We start from the raw sequence: 26,742 nt of genomic DNA, 5'->3' as shown, positions 1-26,742 counted from the left end.
TGTGGGTTACCATCCCTTTCTCCAGAGGATCTTCCTGACCAGGGATAGAACCCAGGTCTCCCGCACTGCGGGCAGATTCTTTACCATCTGAGCTACCAGGGAAGCCTCTATATTACCTCTACTTATTTATAAACAGCTGAACTAGAGCATTATATTCTTCAAGAAGCTTTTTCGTGTTGCTAATTAAGAATAGGCATTGATATATATTTGCTAAATAATAGTAAAAGTTAACACTTATTGAGTATTTATTGGGATAGGAGTTTGTGTTCTATAATGCTGGCTCAGGTATCCTTCTATCATGCAAGGAAAGCAATTTCCAGACCCCAAACTAAGGAATGGAGCCAAAGTTTAGATCCTAGCTCCATTCAGGTCATCTCACTCAAGAATTCATATTTTGTACCACCAGTCAGTTAACAGAATTTGTGCTGAATAGTAGCCCCAATGAAACACACCACACTCACAAAATGAAATTCTTTCCACCCAAACTCACGCCATATTCCCAAGCAGGCAGAAGCAAACTGTCAATGTTTCCCTCGATTTGATTTCCCAGATCACTGCCTACAGGAAGCCATGCTTCAGTCTGGAAAACATCAGCCCATGAATTAACAACATAATTACCACATGATATCAGCTGACACTGCACAGTAGTGAACAGGTGTCCTGGTAGAGTAAGATTAATGAAGTGACTGCAGCAGGAGCTTGTCAGAGCCACAATTTCTGGTAATAGAGAGAGCCATCATGTTAAAACTGCAGGGTCTGGATAAACTGAAAGTAGACTCAGAGAATTATCTTGAGTCTCCCAGCCTAAGTTCACACTACTCCCTGATTTTTAGAAAAGAAATGTTATAACCATCACATTTACAGAAAGGAAGAAAGTATTTTAACACCCCAGTGAAAAAGATATTCAGACATGTTCCCTGAAGCACAGTCTCATGCCGTAGTTGGTCTATAGCCATCCTACCATGACTACCCAAACTCAGCTTCCATTCAGATCCTGGAAGGTTGTGAATTCTTCAATGAAGAGCACACAAGGATCCCATGTTCTGTAACAGCGTGGGTTCCAGCACTGAACAAAACTCACAATGGTGGAAGATCAATCAAAATTTCCTAACCTGACTAAGCCTTAGTTTTCTTATCTATACGATGAGGCAATTAATAGAATTATAACAATCAAAAGAGATAATGAATATTAATAGGGTTTGGCCCACGGAAAACACAAAGAAAGGTTGTCTATGACTATTATCAGTTATTTTCTAATAAATACCTGTACACATACTTGCCTAAATTATACTGCATTTGAAATTTTTCTAGCCCACAAAGACCAGAACAATGTTCCAGCAAAATACCTTTCTTTAAAATCATACATCCAACTGTCTATCAGGCTTCCAACACACTCAAGGGCCTACCCTAAGTAAAATTAAATGTTATCCTGACAAGGTTAAACGAGGTTTATGGATGTCTTCCTGCTGATTTTCATTAACTCATGAAGATTTACCCAATCATGCTCCCTCTCCATTGGGAAAATTTGATACTGGAGCTGAATGCAGCTGAAACAATCAAAGAAACAGAAAATGTGTGCCTACAGGTCTCTTATCAACTGATCCGCATTCCAGATGAGTTGACAGGAGTCAAGGAGAACTGGTCACACAGAACTCCTGGAAACAAGCTCAGGGAAGGCTTTCCCACTGAGGCCATCTTGGAAAGGACCTGCACCATCCAGAATAGTGGCCACTGGCCACATGCGGCTATTGAGTTGTTGATATGGAGCTGTCTGAACTGCGGAATGTATAAGTGCAAAATACGTGCTGGATGTTGAAGACTGAGTAGGAAAAAATGGTAAAAACGTAAAGCATCTTTAAGAAGATATTTTAATATAACTTTTATATTTTTAATATTAATATACCTAGTAGGTTAATAAGTGAAGTGAAAGTGTTGGTCATTCAGTCATCTCTGACTCTTTGTGACCCCATGGAATGTAGTCCACCAGGCTCCTCTGTCCATGGAATTCTCCAGACAAGAATGCTGGAGTGGGTTGCCATTTTCTTTTCTAGGAGGTCTTCCCAACCCAGGGATCAAACCCAGGTCTCCTGAGTTGCAGGCAGATTCTTTGCTGTCTGAGTCATATTACTAAAATTATTTTCACCAGAGGTTTTGTTTTGTTTTTTTTTTTTTTCTTTTCCCATTTAACTAGAAAACTAAAAATCACATAGTGTGGTTGTTTATCTGTTGGATCTATTTTCTATCTATTGGGTAGTGCTGATTCAGACCATGAGGTTCACAAGTCATATATGGTATACAACATTTTGTTTCCCTTAAATGGGTGATCATTGATCAGACAGTTAATATGTGTTACAGTGAAACAAAATTGGGATAGACAATAAAATAATACCTTGGACAAGAATCCCCATCAATAGACGTTAGCTATTTATGTATAATTCTTATGGTGAATAAGCAAAAGTGAGTTGAATAAGTTGAAAAGTAAAAGTGTAAGCTGAAATAAAAAAAAGTTCTTTGGTCCAAGATTTCTCTGAGCCACTGCTCTACTTTATATGAAATTTGATACTCAAAAAGAAATATGGCTAGTGTTTTTCATACTTATTTGATCACGTCATTTTTATCCTTTTTTTATTTTTGAGTACCTTAAAGGACCTTTTTTTTTTTAATGTTTTGGGAAATGATTCTAGTCTTTATTTGGACTGCAAAAAGACAAGAACGATGAATCTTCCATTTAGAACCAGAGAACCTGAAATTTGATTAGCACAATTAAAAAATCCAGAGAAAGTGGAAATGACATTTTGCCTGGCTTAACGTACACAGTACACTGTGGTACATAATAAATAATTTATAGCATTTGTTTTTATTAGTGAACAGGATGAAAAGCAGCATTTGAGCAACTTGTCTTACTCTGACTGAGTCACTGAGCCCAGGCTCTAAGGATATCTTTTGATTAATTTCTTAACGTTCACATCTTCTCAAAGCTGATTCATTCTGGGTGAGAAGACAGCTAATGAGCAGTGATGTGAGTGGTAGTTGGTAGAGATCAGCAATAAAACAAGGACATCAATTTAGGGTTACCACAGTGGATGTTTATAGGGAAGTTATCACCTGCCCTCTTGTTAGTTGTTCCCATCAAAGAACTAATATATGCTTGTCTCCTTTAGCATTAACTGAATCACAGTGTACAGGTCATTACAGCACCGCCCCGTGGGTACTTGTTCCCATAATAGTACTACAGCAACCTTTACATGCTTTTTAGAAAATCTCTTCACTGCTACAATCTTCTTTTAAATATCTAAACAATAGTGCTTTATTGGTAAAAGGTTAGTTTCAATGGACATAAAATTGCTGTGTAAAATAAGTTTTCAAAATACACTTTTATAGGTAGTTTTATCTCTTAGTAAAAGGTATTTAGATTGGGTATTTAGATTGGGGCAGGCAAAACAAAAGGGGATTTGAAAGTGTAGGTCCACCCACATTCATGCATCCATTAGGTGGCAGCTGGCACTAAGTAGACTATATTGGGCTTACTATGTCTACTGCTTTAAAAGGGGGCCACCCCGCCCCCTTTTTAAACAACAGCTTTTACTAGCATAGTTGATAAATGCCAAAATAACCCAAATAACTGGTCCTGCATGGAGGCACCCTAAGGTCAGGGAACACTTCTTGGTTAAAACTGTACACTGCACCTAAACCTATAGCTCTTGACTGCTCACAATCAGGCAGCAGTGCAAGGCCAGTTGGGAGAACACCAGACGGCCTTCTGCAGCGCGCCTGGCCAGCTGCCACCATCTCCCTTCCTTCCTGGGTGGCCTCAGCCCTGGAGTTCAGCACTTCACCACATCAGACCCCGTGCTCTAGTGGGATGAGAACGCTGAGCCAGCACCCACCCCCTCCAGTCTCCTTCCATGTGTCACTTCTGGGGACCGATCAACCGCAGGGCAAGGAAACCAGCCAGTGTGGTGCCAGCCATCAGCCAGCCCATGGAGCGAGTCTGAAAGAGCCTTTGCTCTCAAGCCACCTGTAGACAAGTCTGTGTAACATGTAAGGAAGGAAACCACGACGGCTAAAAATGGACGGGACAGGCCACACACTGCTATCTGCCTAAAAACCATTCAGGATGGGATCAGTCCAAGTGAAGCCAAACCAGGAGTTAAAAAAATGACCTCAGTATTCAAAGACTTTTTAAAAAAACTCACCTCAACAGCCTGTTTGTGAAAAAGCTATTTAAGTATAACCATGTACCTAATCAGATTTCTTTTCATTTGGTAAACAGATAATGTGCAGATGAATTAACAGTATGGAGTTATAGCAGCATAACTGGTTTTAGGTGCTGTGCTCAGACAAAAGCAAGGCAGGGAAGCAGGTGCCATGGCTTAGTGAGAAATGGCCTCGTACCCAGGCAGCTTGTCCTTCTGTGTTCATGTCTCCACTGCTCAGGAACATTCTCGGAAATCTGAATGTTCTGGAAGTAAATCATGATTAGTCGGTTAGGCCAATCAAACCAAATTCACCTACTAACTATACGTGCTGACTGGTCCATGGGATTCTAGCGTTAGTGGTTACTTAAAGTGGAAGAAGAAGGAAAATGGCCAGTTCACCTCACAGAATATCAAGTATAACATCACAATGAAATGTAAATGTTAAGGTACTTCATACAAAATAACACATCAAAAGTCAAAAAAATAAATTCTCAGGCACAGGCACTGTGAAATGTGGACAGGCACCCCTCCAACAGTCTTGTAAATATGCAGCTGTGTTACTCATGGAAATATTTATCTTGCGAAGTGTTTCCTCACATGTGGTGCCCGTAGACCTTGCCATCACCATCGCTGCCCTGCAGCTACAGCTGCCCCTTCATCGGGGTGATCATCTCTTGCATGCGGTGGAACTCCGCTTCCTTTTCCAGCAAAATCTGGTCTTTATTCATGTCCTCATTTTCCACCTTTCTGCCACCTCTCTTGAGCCTCTCTGATCAGAAGTTCTCATACTGAAGGTCCTGGGTCACCTCTTGGAGATCCTGCACGGGAGTCATGAGCATTGTCCTCACCTTCATTCATTGTCCACCTCCAGGATGCCCCAAGGGTAGAGGCGGCCTCTGACCTTTTTGCCTTTGGCTTCAGTCAGCTGATTGGATCCAACCACAGAGAAAGGGATGCTGGTCTTGAAAAGTCTAGTCTGCTCTTTAAAATCTTCATCTTCACAGGACTCTGCATCAGGTAAGCAACAGATTCTGATGTCATGTTCCTCGATTTCATCCAGAATCCTTTTCTTCAGGTGCTCCTGCTCCTTCAGTGTGCGCGTGTAGCCTTTCTCAACAACAGGCACAGTGCTCACCTTGCTGTGTCTTGCCTTCACAAACCTAACATCCAACTGCTGACATCTATGTCTGAAGGGGGAAATGAAGTAAAAGCAGCAGTGCACCCTGTTACTGACGATGCGCCTCTGTTCAGACCACTCTCATCCTGCAGGCGCTTTTCAAGCTGCCATCGATGACTGTTTTAAAGCAGTCCCTGCAGTTGATGGTGTGCCCAAAGCCCGGTGTGTCCAGCATGGTCAGATGCAGCTTGACCCCTTGCTCTTCAGTTTCAACAGTCAGAGCCTCAATTTGAAGAGTTTTTGCAATTTTCTCTGCAGCTCCAGGTAAGACTCTTTCTGGGTAGAGGTCAGTCAGCAAGATGAGGTTTATGACATCGATTTTACGAGACCCAATTTGCCAGCCACCACTAGTGTGAATTCAAAACCTTTTTTCACTGATTTTTAATGAACTTGATTTGGGAAGATTTGCAAATCCAACATATCCAGGAGTTTCTGGATTTATAAATGGAGTTGGTTGTTCCTTAGACATCTTTAGCAAAGTTTCGTCAATCCCACACTCACCGGAGAACTAAGATCGACTGACCACACGCAGTGTACCCACCCAGCGCCCACCCTTGGCTATAACTTTTACCAACCACCACTTCTGAGTTACTGATCAACCCGTCCTCAGCAGCAAAGATGTCTATAATGCTCTTCACAAAGACTAAGGACTTTCATTGATCTCCTTCTGCCTCTTGGCAGAGATTCCCAGGGAGCTTCCCAGGTGGTGCCAGTGGGAAAGAACCTGCTTGCCAATACAGGACACATGAGACGAGGGTCATCCCTGGGCTGGGAATTTCCCCCAGAGACAGAAATGGCAACCCACTCCACTGTTTTTGCCGGAAAATCCCATGGACAGAGGAACCTGGTGAGCGACAGTGCATGGGGCAGCAGTGAGCCAGACAGAGTAACTAAGCAATAGAAGCACAGACTACTAGACGCCATGATCATTTCCTTGAAGGTGTGTATATCACTGCAAAATCTGTGTTCTTACAGCTAGAAGGATATCCTACCGACAGATACTATCACTTGCATACTTTTTGACATCAGTTCCAACTCTGAAATAAAGACCAGAATGAGTCTGCCAGAAGCACACACCCTTTACAAGAGCTCAGCCACAGAGAGTATGTACAGATAGAACCCAATGTGCATCAGCTGAGACCACACCTACAGTCTGCCTAGATAGACAGAAAGTGAAAGTGAAGTGGCTCAGTCGTGTTCGACTCTTTGCGACCCCGTGGATTGCAGCCCACCAGGCTCCTCTGTCCATGGGATTCTCCAGGCAAGAATACTGGAGTGGGTTGCCATTTCCTTCTCCAGGGGATCTTCCTGACCCAGGGATTGAACGCAGGTCTCCTGCATTGCAAGGAGATGCTTTAACCTCTGAGCCACCAGGGAAGACCCAGATGGACAGAACCACATCCTAATGAACTGTTCTCCTTCCCCTTCTCTCATCTATCCATCAGCCTAACTATCTATATAAATTTAAAGACAATTGCTGAGAAAATAGTGCTATAAAGAGTCAGAGTTGTTCAGAGAAATGTTTAAAAAGACATATGTTCAAAATATTCATTGCCCATTTTTCAGGCAGGAACTTGTGACCAATTTGTACTAGGTACTTTCACAGCTTAGGAAAAGAAAATACACATAAACAATTACTGGGATCTCAAAGTTTTTGTTGCAAAATTTAATGTAGCCTCCAACTAATTTTTTTCTCCCCTATAAAGAAGATATTTTTTAAGTTCTCACCCCTGTTCATTAATTTGGTTGCCAATCATTCACATCCCTCTATTTCACTTGATGGATGCTACCAAGAAAAATAAAAGGAAAATGTATTATTAAATTTCAGAGACGTATCAACATGCATGTGATAAGGAACATCCAAATACTGCCACGCTCACATAACTAATGCTCACTTCCCCTCATTCAAAAAGGGCTGCTTCTTGCCTCCTTTAATGTCTTTCATAAATTTGTTCTCCAGGGACTGCTGGCTGCTGTTAATTATGCATATCAACTCCTGCTATGGCAGAGGAAACTTAATTATTCTAATTTTCAAGGTCAGAGAAATATCCAAAGGTGCCAGTTTGGCAGTCCAAAGAATATCTGAGCTCAAGGGAATCAGAAGCAGGACTTGCTGTGGAAGGCTGGTTACACCCTTATCCACAGAGCAGTGCAGGAGGTTTGCTAGCTTCCCAACCTGAATTAAATTGTTCAGGACAAGCTCCCCCTGAGTGACCAGCCAATGACCCTGGCCATAAATAGGAAACATTTCTTTGCAACATGTGGGCAGGGCAGTTTTCTTTCTAGGGTCTTTCAAAGCTGCAACTTCTTTCATACAGGCAAGAGTTTACCTTTGCAAAACCACTTAAACCTTCTTGCTTAACCACTGAGGTTTCAGCCATGAAGACAGAAAAGAGAGAAAGAAAGGAAATGCTCTGCAGAATTTCAAATAAAAGCTGTTCTACAGTTTCTGGGAAAAAGTAACTCCAGAGTAAATTTCCAGAAGACCAGCAAGAATCAGAATCCTGTTTTAAATCGTCCTGATTTCTTGAGGAATCCTTAACTGAAAGCCCAAGATTACCAAATTTTCAATACTGTAATTAAAGGATGAGTTTCTAAACAATGCACATCTATCTGGATAATAACATTTCAAGGGAACATAACATAAAAAATGAACACACTTTAAGTTTAGGAAAGGATATTTTAAGCTCCTTTACTAAGAGGTAGGCACTAGTGGTAAAGAACCTGCCTGCCAATGCAAGAGACAGAAGAGACCTGGGGTCAATTTCTGGGTCAAGAGATCCCCTGGAGGAGGGCATGGCCACCCACTCCAGTGTTCTTGCCTGGAGAATCCCATGGACAGTGGAGCCTGGTGGGCTACAGTCCTCGGGGTTGCAAAGAGTTGGACACGTCTGAAACAACTTAGCTCACATGCAAGTAAGTACAATTCTGGGATTTCATGACTTCTGGAATATAACTTCTTATTCACTGGAAGTAGATGCTAAATTCCCATGTCGAGCTCTGCTTATAAGATTTACCTTTTTCCTCCTATTTTCCAAGTCTTGCTGCTGCTAATTGCTTCCAGCCCTGTGTGGTTCATAAAGCCTTTCAGTACTCAGAGGCTGTGATACTATGTTTCCTCTAGGGCCTTTATCTAGCTCATTCATAAAGATCTTCCAGGAAGCCTCCTAGTGGAAAATTCACCCATAAATCCCTCCACCATCACCCACCCCTCCCCACAAAGCCCCAAGGAAGCTGAGCTCTGAACATGAACACAATTTGAGAGCAAGTTCTCACCCCTGCCGGATATTGTGTATGCTGTCCTTAAAGAAGATGCCATTCAGCTATCTAACGCCAAAAGTTTTAAAAATGCAATTCAAAATGTAAATAGTAAGCACCATGATAATCACCTGGGAAAGAAGGGAATTTAAAACAACAACAAAACGTTTCAAAACATTTACTGGGTCCTCAGCTGGCCTGTCAAAGCTGAGAACATCAGGTCAGGCAGGAGGTATACAGATGGTTGTCACAGTCCATTGGTGCTAGGGCAGCATTCCTCTCTGGCTAAGGAGATGGTATTGCTGGGCAAGAGATGGCATGGGGAAGGAAAACAAAGTGAAAGTGTTAGTTGCTCAGTTGTGTCTGACTCTTACAAGAGCCTGTAACCCACCAGGCTCCTCTGTCTGCAGAATTTACTGGGCAAGAATACTGGAGTGGGTAGCCATTCTCTTCTCCAGGGCGTCTTTCCAACCCAGGGATCAAACCTGGGTCTCCTGAATTGCAGAGAGATTCTTTACTGTCTGGCCACTAGTGAAGCCCACGGGGAAGAAAGCTGATAATCTGTGGTCTAAAAGCAAATTTCTCAGACGTGGGCTTTGGTGTACCAGATCAGTCAGTTTGGAGGGAAAAGAAGTCTAGTGGCCAGAATTTCATGAGAAGAAAGGGACCCATATTATGGAAGACAAGCCCACTAGAACTTTCAACAGAGGGTTAACAACAAAACCACAGGTAGCAAAATTAAAGGAAAAAAGACCGACCTATTCTTCTTGGACAGTTCATGTAAAATTATGCTTTGGATTCTAAAGGACGAATGACCTTTTACAGCTCTTTCCTATGTCAAGATTCCAATTTTTCCATGTGGAGAAAATCTCTGACTCAGCCTAAGGTAGGAGAGTGAAAGCATTGTATTGAAATTTCAGCTCCACTGCTAAGGAGCGGTTGAAGCCTTTTGCAAGTTACCGAGTTTCTCTGTGCCTCGGTTTTGTCATCTGAACTTTACCCTACACTGTTTTCACGGGGACATATTCTCCCAAAACATGCTCCCATGGCCTCTCTCCAATACTTGACTCATTCCATTCATCTCCAGTTGGAGTGAGGTGTGGTTAAAGCACACTGGGGAGAAAACTGGACACACTCCATTCAGCTCTACACCCTTCCTCCTGAAACTGAGCGGTCCACAGAGAGGCCAGTGCAGCTGCCCCTCCCAGGCCTTGGACGCCGCTGAGGTCAGGGGACCAGGTGAAGAAGCTTCCACTGTGTTTGGGACTGGCATGTGCAAGTCCTGATTCTGGGGTTCATTCTTTGAAAGCTCGTTTGGCTCTGATAGTAACCTACATCAGCCACCTTAGCATCTCTACAATGAAGATGATATCCTGGCCTCCATCTTTGCTCTTTTATTGCCCAGACTGTTCAGAATTCAGGCTGAGAGGGGCAATACTCTTTTGTGGTCTCTCTTGGGCATCCCCACCAATCTGCAGGCTAACGATAAGGTTGGTATGAGGAGTAAATGAGGAGGCATCTGAAACCACCTACCACAAAGTCCCATTCAGGGTCAGATTTCACAACAAGTTGGCTGGATCAGAATCGTTCATCCTCTTGCTGAACTGTTCACCTCCACGCCAACAGGCCAGCCAGCCATAAGGATCTCCAGACTCAACACCGGGCTGGCACCTGCCTAGCCACATGCTGCCCTTGGGAACCATCCGGGCAGCAAAATCTGATCTTTGTAGTGTATCTTACAGCAAGAGCACAAAAAGTAACAGAATTCAGAGATCAGTGGCTCTAAATTGAGTTTGAAAGTGAAAGTGTTAGTCACTCAGTCATGTCCGACTCTTTGTGACCCCGTTGACTGTAGCCTACCAGGCTCCAGGTCCATGGAATTCTCCAGGCAAGAATACTGGAGTGGGTAGCCATTTCCTTCTCCAGAGAATCTTCTGATCCAGGGATCAAACCCAGGTCTCCCATACTGCAGGCAGATTCTTTACCACCTAAGCCACCAGGGAAGTCTACAAAGTGGGCTTAGTGACAAGTCAAATCCCAGAGACTGAGTGAAAAGATCTGGGAAGGAGGAAGTGTGAAAGCACAGCCCTGTTTCCACAGTGCGCTCTCAGCAGGCAACACGGACAATACATTAAGGGCGGGGAGGGAGTCCAGCCCCACCAAACACTCCAGCTGTGGTTGAAGGAATCTATCATGGAGAATGAGAAAAGAAATTGGAATCCTGAGCAAACACATCTGCTAAAAATGAATTCATGTTCTAATCTCAGAAATGTGTGGAAGCGTAATTCCTGTTCTGCCTGCAATTATGTTCTGTACTGCCCAGGTCTATCGGAGCGCAGACTTTACATCTTAATGATTAGTTAGAAAGATGAACCGTTCTTAATATAAAAAGTAACTGCCTCCATGACTTTAATTTAATAACAGAATAGGCTCAGGGCTTATCATTCATAATGCTATACATTTTCTTGCCCCTAGAAAACAAGAAACCTTCAAGAGTCACCTCTTAAGTGGAGAGGCACATAAATCCAGGTGCAATCATGGAAAAAAGAGGGGAAGGAAAACTTGGCAAGAGCAAAACTGACCATTCAGCTCTCCACAGGTAGGTAGATTACAAAAGCTAAAATTTACTGAATGCTTGCTTTTTCCAAGCACTTTCATAAATTAATTTCCTTAATTTTCGCAACAAACTTTGAAGGTAGGTGCTATTTTTACCCCCACTTCACAATTAAGGGAATCGGCCACAGTAAAGCAAAAAGACTTGCTCAAGGTCATATAACTAGTATGCAGCTGAGACAAGCAGCCAAACCCAGGCCATCTGGCCCCAGAATGAGTTTGTTCAGCCACCCACAAGCCCTCCCTCTGGCTCTAGAATGAGCCTTTAAAACTCCAAGCAGATGTGAACCTCATTCTGAATCCTGCCTACCTGTCAGTGTGTTTGCAAGATTACAGTCAGCCTCCACCCTCTATAAAGGTACCAGTGCTCTAGGCAGGCCTATCTTCCCCTCCCACTGCTCAAGAGATTAGCCTTGGATGAAAGGAGCCATTCTGGTTCTTTTCTTTCCACTCCTCCTTCCAGAAATATTTCCACATCCCTGACTATAGGTCCTGGCTCATAGTGGATGGACATGCTTATATGAAGACACTTGCTCTGGCAACGTACACAGGGAAACCTTGCCCAGATTCAGCAAAAGAAGTGTGTTGTCTATTTCCAAATAAGACCAGGGAAACTTCACTCTGTGCCTTGTCCTCCTGGGACTATATAAAAGTGTTACCTTGCTCTGTGCAACTACTCTATGTCAGACTGGCCTCAAAGGAATTTTTGTTATAATATTCTTTAGCTGTTGCCGGGCATTTAGTGGGCCAAGCTGGGACATCTGGAAGAACCCCACCGTAATTTTGTCATTCAGTCTCCACCTGCAAGTAAATACTGTCGTCACTTTACAGAAAAGAAAAACAATTTGAGGGAGTTCAAAGTCTTCCCCAAAGTGACTCAGGGAGTGAAAAACAGAAAAAGAGTGTTAGTCCAAGTCAGCCTGACTCTGAAATATGTGCTCTAAACTACCAATATAAATATATACATATATATATATATTAGGCTTCCCTGGTGGCTCAGATGGTAAAGCATCTGTCTGCAATGCGGGAGACTCGGGTTCAATCCCTGGGTCAGAAAGATCCCCTGGAGAAGAAAATGGTAACCCACTCCAGTATTATTGCCTGGAAAATCCCATGGATAGAGGAGCCTGGTAGGCTACAGTCTATGGGGTTGTAAAGAGTCGGACATGACTGAGTGACTTCACTTCTATATATAAATATATATTTTGTGTGTGTATGGAATTTCTAGCTAGAGAATATGTGAATAACAATTATTAGGCTACATGCAATAAACATTTATTTGCTATAAATTTCTTCTGCAATATGTCAACCTGTGTAAATTTAGAGATGGGTTTTAAAGAGGATAGTCAATCTCAAAAGTTTACAAGCTCAGTGATTTTAAAAGATGGGAGGTGCTGAAAATGTGAAGACACAAGATTGCAAATCCAGATGCGTTACTCCAAGGACTATCTTCTGACACTTACTTTGATCACGACCTGGAACTATTCAAAACCACACAAAGGATCATTAGATAAGTGAAAAACTGAATACAAAAAAATATGCTCCATTTGCAATGATTAAAAAAGCATCAGCAGGTTAAAGTCTAAAAGATAGTAGGCAAAACAAACATAGTTTTCATATTAGGATGGGATTATGAATATAGCTTATGGACATATGGATATCTTTACAATTTAATATATAAGAAGAATTACTATAAAAACACATTATATTCAAGAAAATCATGGTGTATTAGTTTTTCGTAAGTGAAAATAAGAGAACTGTGTAGAGGCACCCGTTACTCTAAAAATACTTATTGTGTAATTTCTGGTCTTTGATTGGGAAGCATGTTTGAAATATGATACTGGTTAGGAAACGTAAACTCCAAAATCAGTTTAAAATTAAGTATAAAAGAGAGTAAAAGGGACTGAAAAGGGGCTCACGGAGGAGTCAATGGGTAAGCTTAGGGGCAGTAGAGGGTATAACTGTTAAGAGTGTACATAGGCTCTGGAGCTGAATTGCCTCCACCACTTCCCAGCTGCAGGACTTAGGGTGATTAAGCTAACGCCTCTTTTCTAGCCTCAATGTAAAATGGGTATAGCAGCACATCACGCAGGTTGTTTTGAGATGATGAACATAAGCGTTTTTCAAGACAGATGTCAGTTATTATTTTGACACTGACTTTCACTTGCCATAGACTTTTTCTTATTTTCTTCCAACCTGATCTTGTTTGGCTGAGGAGCAATAGTTTTGTGTCAATGTAATGTTGCATGCATATATGACTATACATAACAGGTAAATTTCCCAAAGAGGTAGATTAGTGTATTCATAAGGAGGGATGATTAGCAAACAAATAGATTAGAAGTTCAATTTACACTTCAACTATGAAAGACATAATTTGTTAGCATCAGACCTTTTGCCCTAATAACAGGTTTGAGAAAGAAAATACTGATTAACCTCAGGTCATTACCACAAAACACCAAACTGCAAAATTCCACTCAGGTATGACCTAAATCAAATCCCTTACAATTATACAGTGGAAGTGACAAATAGATTCAATGGATTAGATCTGATAAAGTATCTGATGAACTATGGATGAACTTTCGTGACATTGTACAAGAGGCAGTGCTCAAGACCATCTCCAAGAAAAAGAAATGCAAAAAGGCAAAATGGTTGTCTGAGGAGGCCTTACGAATAGCTGAGAAAAGAAGAGAAGTAAAAGACAGAGGAGAAAAGGAAAGATATACCCATTTGAATGCAGAGTTCAAAGAATAGCAAGGAGAGATAAGAAAGCCTTCCTCAATGATCAGTGCAAAGAAATAGAGGAAACCAATAGAATGGGAAAGACTAGAGATCTCTTCAAGAAAATTAGAAATACCAAGGGAACATTTCATGCAAAGATGGGCACAATAAAAGACAGAAATAGTATGGACCTAACAGAAGCAGAAGATATTAAGAAGAGGTGGCAAGAATACACAGTAGAACTATACAAAAAAGATCTTCATGACCCAGATATCCACAATGGTGTGATCAGTCACCTAGAGCCAGACATCCTGGATTGTGAAGTCAAGTGGGCCTTAGGAAGCATCACTCCCAGTGTCCATAACACTTTCATCTTTGAACTATCTAATGATGGAAAAGGACATGGGGAAACAATCACAGATCAGAAACCTGAATAGGTTCCTTTGGTGGTGGAATTATGTGTACCTTTTCCTTGCTGAAGACAATACATATGTAATACATATATACATAGACACATGTGCTGTGCTGTGCTGAGTCGCTCAGTTGTGTCCAACTCTTTGTGACCCAATGGACTGTAGCACGCCAGGTTCCTCTGTCGATGGGGATTCTCCAGGCCAGAATACTGGAGTGGGTTGCCAGTCCCTCCTCCAGGGGATCTTCCCAACCCAGGAATCAAACCTGGGTCTCTTGCATTGAAGGCAGATTCTTTACCAGCTGAGCTGCCAGGGAAGCCCATACATACACACATACCTAGAAAAAATATTCAGCCATTCTTATCTAAAATATCATCAGAATCACTCACAGACATTCTTAAACACAAGCTCCTGCCCCGCCTCCTAGAACTCCTAGATTCATAAATCAAAATTTCTGTGAATCTCTATTTTTAAACAGATATTCAAATGACTGGAAGGATCAGCCGCATTGGACCATTAGTGGGTCCTGTGGGATGACTTCCTTTACTCTGAGTAACAAGCTCCATAATCCAGACCCTGGATGTAAGGTTTGTTATCCCTCCTGAAAGGAATCAGTTGGGGACAAATCTGGGGACAGACAGTGTAAATGGTGATTCTCAACCTAAACAGTATCAGAATCTTTGGGGAAGTCTTTGCAAAACACAGCCACTCACATCCTGTCCCCTGCAATTCTTACTCTATTGTTCTGGGATGGTACCCTGAGCATCAATTAAGAAAAACAATTCTAATGTGATTCTAAACACGGCCAGTTTTGAGAGCTACTGATTTGAAACAGTATACTGGTTACTAGGGCTGCCATAACAAAGTACCATAGGCTGGGTGGCTTAAACAACACATTTTATTTTCTCACAACAGATTTTATTTCCAGAGGCAAAGAATTCTAGGATTAAGGTGTCAGCAGTGTTGGTTTCTTTAGAAGCCCCTTTCCTCGGCTTGTGGATGACATTCTCCTTGTGTCTTCACATCGTCTTCCTGAAGTATATGTCTATGTATAAATTTCTCATTTTTTATAAAGTCACCAGTCAGATTGCATTGGGGCCATCCTAATGGTCTTGTTTTAATTTAATTAGCCCATTAAAGACTCAATCTCAAAATATAGTCACATTCTGAAATACCAGAAGTTAGGACTTCAGTATATAAATACAAGTCAGCTAATAACAGTTTGTGACTTTTGAATTTTGTTGTGTGTTATCAAAATGACAGAACCTTTTCCCTGTAAGATAGAAGCTACCTGGGAAGCGCTTCAGTTCTTCAGCGACCACTGATCTCCCCACAAAGCGTCTTTGAGAAAGGCAAGGTGTGGGCATTGACTCCTGCCATAATCAGGGGTCCTGAGCATTCTTATCTGATGTCTGTGAAACCAACTCATCCACTCTTAAAGAGCACTGTGCTTCTGTGAAAGTAATGTAAACCATATTCTGCATTATTGTCCCCAAGAATAGCCCTTTAACATCATTAAAATATTTTTCTTCTTCAGAACCTAGTGGATATTTTCTGCTTTGACTGACCTGAACTCTAACAATTAACTATGTTTCATTCATTCTTTGAATGGCACAATTTTTATTATATTTCTTTATCAAATATTTCAATATAGTACTCACTCTGTGCAGAACCCTAGTTGAAGTCTTTTTACAAACAGATTAGCTCACATTGTAAACACCACAGTGTACCTATAGAGCTAGGAATGTTGAATAGAAAAGAACGTCAGCCTTTGAATCAGAAATTTAAGCTCCAGCTCTGTTACTTAAGCTATGTAACACACAGAAAACAATGTCACACCAAAGACTCAGTTTCTTCACTTGTGACATCAACTATCTCACGAACTCACTTTGTAAATTATAAAAGAATAAACTCCTTGAGGGCTTCCCTGGTGGCTTAGATTGTAAAGAACCCACCTGCAATGCAGGAGACCTGGGTTTGATCCCTGGGTCAGGAAGATCTCCTGGAGGAGGGCATGACAACCCGCTCCAGTACTCTTGCCTGGAGAATTCCACGGACAGAGGAGCCGGGTCGGCTACAGTCCATGCGGTTGCAGAGAGTCGGACACGACTGAATGACTAACACACTTTCAAATTACTGGAAGGACACTGTTATGATCTTTTTCTCTTCTTCCTCATCCTTCCCTTCTTCCTAATTTCTTATTCCTCTTCTCATTATCCCTTTTACTTATTAATGTTATTATAAGCCTATCACCAGTAGCATGGCAGTCTGGAGAAAGGACCTGAAAGAGGGCTCACTGAGAAACAGTCATCTTCCCACACAGAACAAACTGGTTTCCTGCACAAGCCCTTCAGGAAAGAGCTCAAAACATAATGTTTTAGAACGAAAATAAAATACATGCTTTCTGCGAGGCTGGCCTTGGTGACTTGAAATATTAACTGGACAGTCCTCAAGGGTAAGAGACCGCGTGGCTATTCATCTCTGGTTTTCAGCTTCTCTTCGCAGGGCCAACCAAGTCAAGGGTCCAAATCACATGCTGGCAACAATTCAAAAGAATCCAGGAGGATCTGAACATTTCTATAAAAGCAATTTTTTTAAAAAAAGCATGCTGTGTTAAATTCTTAGAACAAAACACATATGTCAGGAATTTTCTCAGTAGCTCCGTAGCATCTGACAATACTGTGTGGTGTGCACTTGGGGGACTTTCGGCTACTGACATCCCATCCCTGCTCCCCAACAGCGGCGCCAAATTTGGAAAGCTTATTTTTAGAAACAATCAACTAGGAAGAGCCTCTCTACTCTCAAGATCAGCTGAATTGATTTTTCTCTCCCTGATTTAGATTTCAGAATTATATTTCCAGCTTTGAAAATACAAACTCACGAAAAGTGTACAAGACATGAAACTGTTCCTTGACAAAACTTTTAATGTAATTATGTTTACAATTACAATAGAATCAAGACAGAGGCAAGAAGGATCAACTTTTGGCCAGTCCATTAAGAGACAACCATTGATTTGTGTTTGCCTACCACTGTAGACTTTTCAAAGGGCTTACATGTATCACACACTGTTACTTTTGTGATCAATAACATTTCTCGGAAATATAAGGGAAGGCATACCTTTGTTTCAGAGGATTCTAAAGATCATACACATCAGCCCCAAATCTCAGCTAATAGGCAGTATGGAAAAAAACTACACTATATAGTGTCCTCAGATGTAGTTTGGGATTCACAATTACCTGCCAAGCTTCATCAGAGAAGTAGGACACATCAGCTTCTGATTCAGTAGCGTGAAAATATGGCCTCTCTGGGTACCAGAGCAGCACGCAGATACAAACATATTAAAACACATTAAATGCAGGCAGTTGCACACAGTGAAAAGGAGCTTGACTGGGGTCCTGTCTTGATTCCCTTTGCCATCAGCTTTGCAGAAAATTTCAGGAATCTCCGCACCTGACTGCTGCTTTGTAAAGTGCACTGAGTCTATACTTGCCAAGTAATTTTTGCTTCTTCAATGTGGAGAAAGTATGGACACAGCTATCTTATATATGCATGTATGCATGCATGCATGCATGTATGTGATTTCCCAGGTGATGCTGTGGTGAGGAATCCACCAGCAAACGTAGGAGATGCAGGAGACAGGTTTGAGCCCTGGGTCAGAAAGAGCTCCTGGAGTAGAAAATGGCAACCCACTCCAGTATTCTTGCATGGGAAATTCCATTAACAGAGGAACCTGGTGGGCTACAGTCCATGGGGTCACAAAGAGTTGGACAGGACTGAGCATGCACCCACACACAGGTATGTATGCATGGATGGTGGCATTGTGCATAGCAATCTGAATGCCACGTGTCCCCACATATGCTTCTGGAGTGTTACATCTCAAAAGAAGGCCAATCACTTATTTCAGGGCTTCACGTCCTCACAGAATCTCTCATGGAAGAGACGCACTGTTTTTCCCAAAACTTATTACATCTAAAGTAAGCCCTGGTTCATGAATGTGCCTATAGAAGATGGGCGGCTGAAAGTAAAAGTAAGTCTCCGAGGGTTCCTTCTCAAATTTACTCAAGTGGCTTCACATCCAGGAAACTGATGACGTTCTGGGTAAAACACATCCCTCCAGGGTTCCCGATCTGCAGGGACTGGATCTAGAATTATTCAGTTGTTACTATTTATATTTTAAACCCTAACACAACTCCACTTGCGTCCGTACATTAGTTAAGGAATAGGAAGAAGACAACCGCTCTATAATGGTTTAAACACAGACTCCCCTAATAGGCACAAGATGCTATTTTGAGATTTAAATCAGCAGGACAGACAGCCAGTCCTCCGGGTTCTGATAGGGAACGATGAAATCAATCAAGCAGCTAGAGACCATTATTAAAGCTCGGCAGTGCCCACTGTGGAGTTTCCACTGGTCATATTCATCCTTCCCCATCTGGGGGTCAGCTGTAATTCACAGCCAGTGTTAAAATACTTGAAGAAGTATTTATCATCTTCCAGGCACCATTTATTGCTTTTGATTATTCATTTTTCATTACTATGGGAAAACAAGATTAATTGTTTCAGAAGCAATTGCTTATATTAATCTTTCAAACACATGCTCCACGTAAAGCTCTCTGTCAGGGAAACATGTATAATTCCTGCTGCCAAAACGGCCATAGATAAAAGTAAAACAACATGTAACAGTATGATTCTAGAGTCCATCTGGAGACAGAGGAGCAGGTCCAGAGAAGATACAGGGTGTGGGCTTCTGAGAATGGGCGGGGTTGGGGGAACGCTGGAGAGTGCATTTATTAGAGCCAGCAGATGAATTCCACGAACATTTTAATTTCAATAGTCATTTAAATTAGCTCTTTATTTAACTGTGAAATTAGATTACTTCTCTGACTAACGTGCAGTACACTTATGAACTTAATAGACGACAAGGAGTGAGGCGGGAGCTGCACCATATCTTTGCATCCAAATAAATTGCCTCTTGGTGCTGGGAGAGACTGGAAACAACCACCTCACTTTATTCAACAGGAGCCTGAGATCCGGAAAGTTGAGGGATGTTCCTGAGGTCACAGAGTTAGCGAACCGCAAAGCCAGAATTAAAAGCAACTTTCAGAGCAAGCCTATTCCATCAGACAACTCAATTAAACGTGTATTTGGATAATTGGGGGTTATTCAATCATGAAGGCACAATCATGGCTATGTTTTTGGTAAAATACTACTTTCCTATTGACTGTCCCACCTTACTTAAATTTTCCTTCATATTGGCTGATTTCTAAGACATTGCATGGCAATCTGTTCTGTGTGTGTGTGTGTGTATGTTAGTCACTCAGTCGTGTCTGACTCTTTGTGACCCCATGGACTGTAACCCATCAGGCTCCTCTGTCCAAGGAATTCTCCAGACAAGAATACTGGAGTGGGTTGTAATTCCCTTCTCCAGGGGATTTCCTCACCCCAGGGTTGGAACCCGGTTCTCCAGCATTGCAGGCAGATTCTATATTGTCTGAGCTGCCAGAGAAGCCTGTTCTGCTCCCTTCTACTCTCAGTTTCTTTCAGGGACACCTCTCCACCATGACCATTCATGTTATGGATATAACAACGTTTTATCTCTTTCTTTGTTACGTGCTAAAGGTTCTAATTACAAACACCTCTGAGCATCACTCTCCAAGAGCTTTTTTTTTTTCCCAGCACCACAAACTTATTATCCTAGTTTCCATCCATTTACTGTCTCAAGAGTCCAAGTGGACTTGCTGTGCCTGGGTCTCACAAGGCCAAAATCAAGCTATCAGCTGGACTGGACTCTCCTCTATAGGCTCTGAGAAAGAATCGCTTTTGTAGCCCACACAGATTGTTGGGAAGATCCTTTTCCTATGGTTGCAGGACTGAGATCCCCGGTGTCCTAGCAGCTGCCCACTGGGGGTTGCTCTCAGCAGGCAGAGACTACCCTCAGACTCTTTCCACATGGTCCTTTCCATAGTCAAAGACACCAATGGCGTATCAAGTCCTTCCTGTGCTTTGAATCTGGTTTCTTTCTGATAACAGCTAGAGAAAACACCCTCCTTTTCAGGAGCTCACATAATTATATTAGGCCCAAATATAGTTTAGTTTATTAACTAAAAACAATTATATGGGTTGATGAATGTCCTTATTATATCTGCAAAACCTCTTTTGCCATTGTCTTAGTAGATTAGATTAAACAATTTATTTCCCACAATTTGGAAGGTGGGGAGGAGCAAGATCAAGGTACAGGCAACACTGGTGTCTGACAAGATTCCCTTTCCTAGTTTGCAGACATCCCCCTTCTTGTTGTACATGGCAGAGAGAAACTAAAAGAGCTCGTTAACAAAGCAGGGCAAAGGCTAATAGAGTTCTGCCAAGAGAATGCACTGGTCATAGCATACACCCTCTTCCAACAACACAAGAGAAGACTCTACACATGGACATCACCAGATGGTTGACACCGAAATCAGACTGATTATATTCTTTGTAGCCAAAGATGGAGAAGCTCTATACAGTCAGCAAAAACAAGACTGGGAGCTGACTGTGGCTCAGACCATGAACTCCTTATTGCCACATTCAGACGGAAATTGAAGAAAGTGGGGAAAACCACTAGATCATTCAGGTATGACCTAAATCAAATCCCTTATGATTATACAGTGGAAGGGAGAAATAGATTTAAGGGATGAGATCTGATAGACAGAGTGTCTGAGGAACTATGTACGGAGGTTCATGACATTGTACAGGAGACATCATGACATTGTACAGGAGACAGGGATCAAGACCATCCCCAAGAAAAAGAAATGCAAAAAAAGCAAAATGGCTGTCTGGGGAGGCCTTACAAATAGCTGCGAAAAGAAGGGAAATGAAAAGGAAAGATATACCCATTTGAATGCAGAGTTCCAAAGAATAGCAAGGAGAGATAAGAAAGCCTTCTTCAGCGATCAATACAAAGAAATAGAGGAAAACAACAGAATGGGAAAGACTAGAGATCTCTTCAAGATAATTAGAGATACTAAGGGAACATTTCACGCAAAGATGGGCTCAATAAAGGACAGAAATGGTAGGGACCTAACAGAAGCAGAAGATATTAAGAAGAGGTGGCAAGAATACACAGAAGAACTATTTAAAAAGATCTTCACAACACAGATATCACGATGGTGTGATCACTCACCGAGAGCCAGATATCCTGGAATATGAAGTCAAGTGGGTCTTAGAAAGCATCATCACGAACAAAGCTAGTGAAGGCGATGGAATTCCAGTTGAGCTATTTCAAATCCTGAAAGATGATGCTGTGAAAGTGCTGCACTCAATATGCCAGCAAATTTGGAAAACTCAGCATGGCCACAGGACTGGAAAAGGTCAGTTTTCATTCCAATCCCAAAGAAAGGCAATGCCAAAGAATGCTCAAACTACCACACAATTGTACTCATCTCACATGCTAGTAAAGTAATGCTTAAAATTCTCCAAGCCAGGTTTCAGCAATATGTTAACCGTGAATTTCCAGATGTTCAAGCTGGTTTTAGAAAAGGCAGGGGAACAAGAGATCAAATTGCCAACATCTGCTGGATCATTGAAAAAGCAAGAGAGTTCCAGAGAAACATCTATTTCTGCTTTATTGACTACGCCAAAGCCTTTGACTATGTGGATCACAATAAACTGTGGAAAATTCTGAAAGAGATGGGCATACCAGACCACCTGACCTGTCTCTTAAGAAACCTGTATGCAGATCAGAAACCCTATGCAGGTCAGAAAGGAACAGTTAGAACTGGACATGGAACAACAGACTGGTTCCAAATAGGAAAAGGAGTATGTCAAGGCTGTATATTGTCACCCTGCTTATTTCACTGCTATGCAGAGTACATCATGAGAAACACTGGGCTGGAAGAACCACAAGCTGGAATCAAGATTGCCAGGAGAAATACCAATAACCTCAGATATGCAGATGATACCACCCTTATGGCAGAAAGTGAAGAACTAAGGAGCCTCCTGATGAAAGTGAAAGTGGAGAGTGAAAAAGTTGGCTTAAAGCTCAACATTCAGAAAACGAAGATCATGGCATCTGGTCCCATCACTTTATGGCAAATAGATGGGGAAACAGTGGAAACAGTGGCTGACTTTATTTTTCTGGGCTCCAAAATCACTGCAGATGGTGACTGCAGCCATGAAATTAAAAGACACTTACTCCTTGGAAGGAAAGTTATGACCAACCTAGACAGTGTATTGAAAAGCAGAGACATTATTTTGCCAACAAAGGTCCGTCTAGTCAAGGCTATGATTTTTCCAGTGGTCATGTATGGATGTGAGAGTTGGACTATAAAGAAAGATGAGCACCAAAGAATTGATGCTTTTGAGCTGTGGTGTTGGAGAAGACTCTTGAGAGTCCCTTGGACTGCAAGGAGATCCAACCAGTCCATCCTAAAGGAGATCAGTCCTGGGTATTCATTGGTAGGACTGATTTTGAAGCTCAAACTCCAATACTTTGGCCACCTGATGTGAAGAGCTGACTCATTTGAAAAGACCCTGATGCTGGGAAAGATTGAGGGCAGGAGGAGAAGGGGATGACAGATGATGAGATGGTTGGATGGCATCACTGACTCAATGCATATAGGTTAGGGTGGACTCTGGGAGTTTGTGATGAACAAGGAGGCCCGGCGTGCTGCGGTTCATGGGTTTGCAAAGAGTCAGACATGACTGAGTGACTGAAGTTCACTTAACTTAACTAATCTCTTCTTACAAGTGCACTAATTCGATCCTGAGGACCTCACCCTCATGACTTCATCTAAATCTAATCATTTCCCAAAGGTCTCACCTTTAAATATCATCATATTGGGTGTTAGGTTTCAACATATGAATTTGGAAAGACAGAAACTTTCACTTCATAGCAGCCAAATAATTTAACATTACCATTTATGTGATATTTTGTTTCTAGTCCCAGGAGTTAGATTGGAGAAACTAAGATTTCCGCTAACAGCTGAGAGATTTTTATTCCAGCCACAGATGTGCGTTCCATCTGTGCACGGCACTCTGGAAGGGCCAGCATCCGGGCCCCTGGGAGTGTCCTCAAGCAGCAGGGGTCCGAGTGCTGTGAAGAGGAGTTGCCTTGGCCTCGGCTGGGATAAGTCTGAGGTGTGCCACACACTGTCTCCCAGAGCTCCCCAGCAGGGCTGAGCTTCTCTGAGCGTACAAGCTCAGTGTCTTCATGACCCGCCCTTCACTGGCATCTCTCCCCACTTGTCCCCATTTCCTGACCCCCTGCTAATGTTTCCTGGGATCACCCGCTAATATAAGACTTGCATTCCAATCCTTGCCTCTAATTCTACTTCCGGGGGAAACCCATTATCCAAACATTACAATGTATATCCCCAATTCTGCACTTCTACTGGGCTCTTCTTTCCATCCAGAAGACACCTCTGATGTATCATCTCCTTGTCTGTCACCCATCATTCAAGGCTCTGGGCCAGGCTCCACCCTCCCAATCCTCATCAGCCCTTCACTCGGGGAGACTGCCACCATCCTAAGAACTGTGTGCCTCGCAGAAGCACAGGTCTCCCGTGAAGACGTTTACATGTGTACTGACTTCAGCTGCAATCCACAGAGTAAATCACGAGGCCCTGGGGTCAGACACCCTGTCATGTTCCTTCTCACCTCCACCAGAGCATCTGTGCTTCTGTGCAGTAGCTTTGTTCCATGTCTGCAGAGACAAAGTGACCTTTTGAGAAATGTCCCTAAATGAAACCATGTGTTTTTTCTTGAAGGACGATTCCTTATGGATTTATTTTTCTATCTTATGGGGAAATCTGGTTTTTACGCTGTATAATAAACATACCTAGTAAGACAGAGCATACGAGAGAAAAGTGCTAAAATATTCTCAATTCTGCTTTAGAACAGAGCACTAGAGCCCATGCGTTGCAGAAAATAAATTTAAATAGCTTAGTGTTTTGCTACTTTGAGACTTTTTGTTAATACTGAAGCAACAAAGGTCCCTGTAAGTGAAGGAATCTGGTCATCAGAGAATTCAGTTATAAGCAGTATGAAACTGATATGGAGATCCCTGACGCTCTCACAGAGGAAGGCTTTCCCACAAGCAGCGATGTGCCAAAGCGAGGGCTGGTGCCTCTGTGGACATTTCCTTAGATATGCGACCTTGACCAGCCCTGGGTCCCCAGGTTTCCTGAAGCTGGTGTGACAGCCTGATTGTGGATCTGGTGGCTTGGTTGCCGTACAGTCTACGGTGCACACCAAATGCCTTCAGGTCCCCAGCAGCTCCTAAGTCCAGTTCCCATAAATACGGTGTCCCAAATGTATCTCAGAGAAAAGCACGTCTGATCCAGGGGGATCAGACGCTGTAATAAAACCATGAGGACAGCCTGGCAGTCCCCGTGCTCCCTCTCCGCTCTGCCAGTCATGAACCGAGTCAGGGCGTGATTTCCCTTATCCCAGCAATAGTATCCCTGTGAACACTGGAACCTCACTGTATATTTTTTAACTCAAATTTTGTTTCAGTTATAAAATTAAAAAATTCAAACACTAGATAAAAGTATGAAGAATAAAGAAAAATACCCTATATTCTAGAGATGGAGATGGCTGCAGAAAATGGTAAATGTATTAACATCACAGAGCTGTTTTCTTAAGGATGGTTGAATAGGAAATGTTATGTTATATATATTTTAATTCAATTAAAAAGTCACCCAAAGGTAACCATTATTGATATTTCAGTTTAGATCCCTGCCAGACTTTTATGAATTAAGGCACGGGCCACCATACATACATATATATTTTTATGAGATCACATAAACATACTATTTTACACCTGCTGAATCATTTTAGCATTATCTCAGTGATCTACATCAATTAAAAAGAAATATCATTTTATCACTAGATAATATTGAATTATATAAACTTGCCGTCTTTTAACCAAGCCCCCATTATTAGATATTTAGGTTGTTAGTTTTAACCTATTATTTCTGCATACTTTTCTAAAATCAGAATTGCCAGGCAAGAATGAGACATATTTGTAAGTTTTTAACATACACTGTCAGACTACAAGCTATAATTCTACTTTATCAAAAGAAAACTTCCCTTCCTGTATAATTTCATCAACTACTCTCCTTTACTCCAGGTATAATCATATCTCTATCTGTCTGTCCCTCTTTCTCTCTCTCTCACACACTCACTCACACACACACACACACACACACACACACACACACACACACACACGACTGAACTTTAAATTCCATGTCCTGGCATCCAAGACCAGCCATGATTAGGTTTCAACTACTTTTTTCAGATCTGAACCTCCCTTCTTGAATTCATGCATGACGCAGCAGAGTCAAGCTGGATTACTCCTAATGTTCCCATTAAGACTTTCAAGTCCCTGTCTCTGTGTCCTTCCTTCCCGGAATATCCTCACCCACCATGAACACCTGTTGAAAATGTAATTTTGCAGATCAGCTCAGAGAGGATTTGTTTCACAATTCTCCACACTCCATCATAATAATAGCTAAAGTTTACTGAAATGAACTGACCTGGTGGCTTATTTCATTTAACTGAAAACAGCCCTATGAGCTACACTGAAACTATTTCCCCCTTGCATGCAGATGAGGACACTGAGGTGAAATAACTTGCTCAAGGTCAAAAAGCTAATAAGAGGGAGAGCTGGCTCCAAACCCAGTATCTCTACCTCCAATTAATCACTGTGTAATTAACACAGGGAAATAGTTTAAGTTGGCTTTAAGTTTCTCATTGTTAAAATACATAAAGATAAATTAGATAACCACAAAAGTATTTTCAACTCTGATATGCTATGAGATTTTAAGAGTTTCTTAAATATTTCACATCTCAGTTTGCAAGCCTTTGCATCCTTCAAAATGAGGATGAGTGTTTATTTACTGCCTACTCAGACATTCTAAGATTCCATCCACTAAGTTTCCCAGGAGACCGGAATGAGAAGTCCAACCCTGAATCAATGTCATAGCTATTACTACACTTCCCAGTGAACGACTCATTGACTAACCCAAAATCCAAAGACAGGAATCAAGACAGCACTGAGGAAATAGTGTCATAAAACTACTTTCCATCCAAGACTGAAATTTCTGGAAGTTTCCATGACAAATGCAAAAATATGCCTTCTCTTAATTTTTCATTTGAGGACTGCTGTGCAACACTCCGCAGTCTCCAGGCTTTGTACTCAGGAGGCAAAACATCACAGAACAGGCACCAGAGCAGCAGAGCGGGCCTGTCAGAAACCCTAAGTCAGAGGCCAGAATGGAACAGAGGGACCTCTGTCCCACCCAGACTCATTCCCGGATCTGAGAGGCGGACTTTCATCTCCATCTCTAAGAAGAGTGGTAGCTGACAGAACCAGGAACCACGC

General features: G+C 42.0%; 1 protein-coding gene and 1 pseudogene across 2 annotated transcripts in view; both read right to left on the bottom strand.

Moving 5' to 3' along the window:
- The window catches only part of FAT3 (FAT atypical cadherin 3), a 648,324-nt gene that overhangs the window by 534,961 nt on the left and 86,621 nt on the right, over positions 1–26,742 (bottom strand). The window lies entirely within an intron of this gene.
- On the bottom strand, positions 4,793–5,845 carry LOC138084208 (septin-2 pseudogene; annotated as a pseudogene).

Source organism: Capricornis sumatraensis, chromosome 8, assembly GCF_032405125.1.
Source record: "Capricornis sumatraensis isolate serow.1 chromosome 8, serow.2, whole genome shotgun sequence".
Lineage (NCBI taxonomy): Eukaryota > Metazoa > Chordata > Mammalia > Artiodactyla > Bovidae > Capricornis > Capricornis sumatraensis.
The sequence above is the reverse complement of the archived record's forward strand: the minus strand, read 5'-3'. Positions and strand labels throughout refer to the sequence as shown.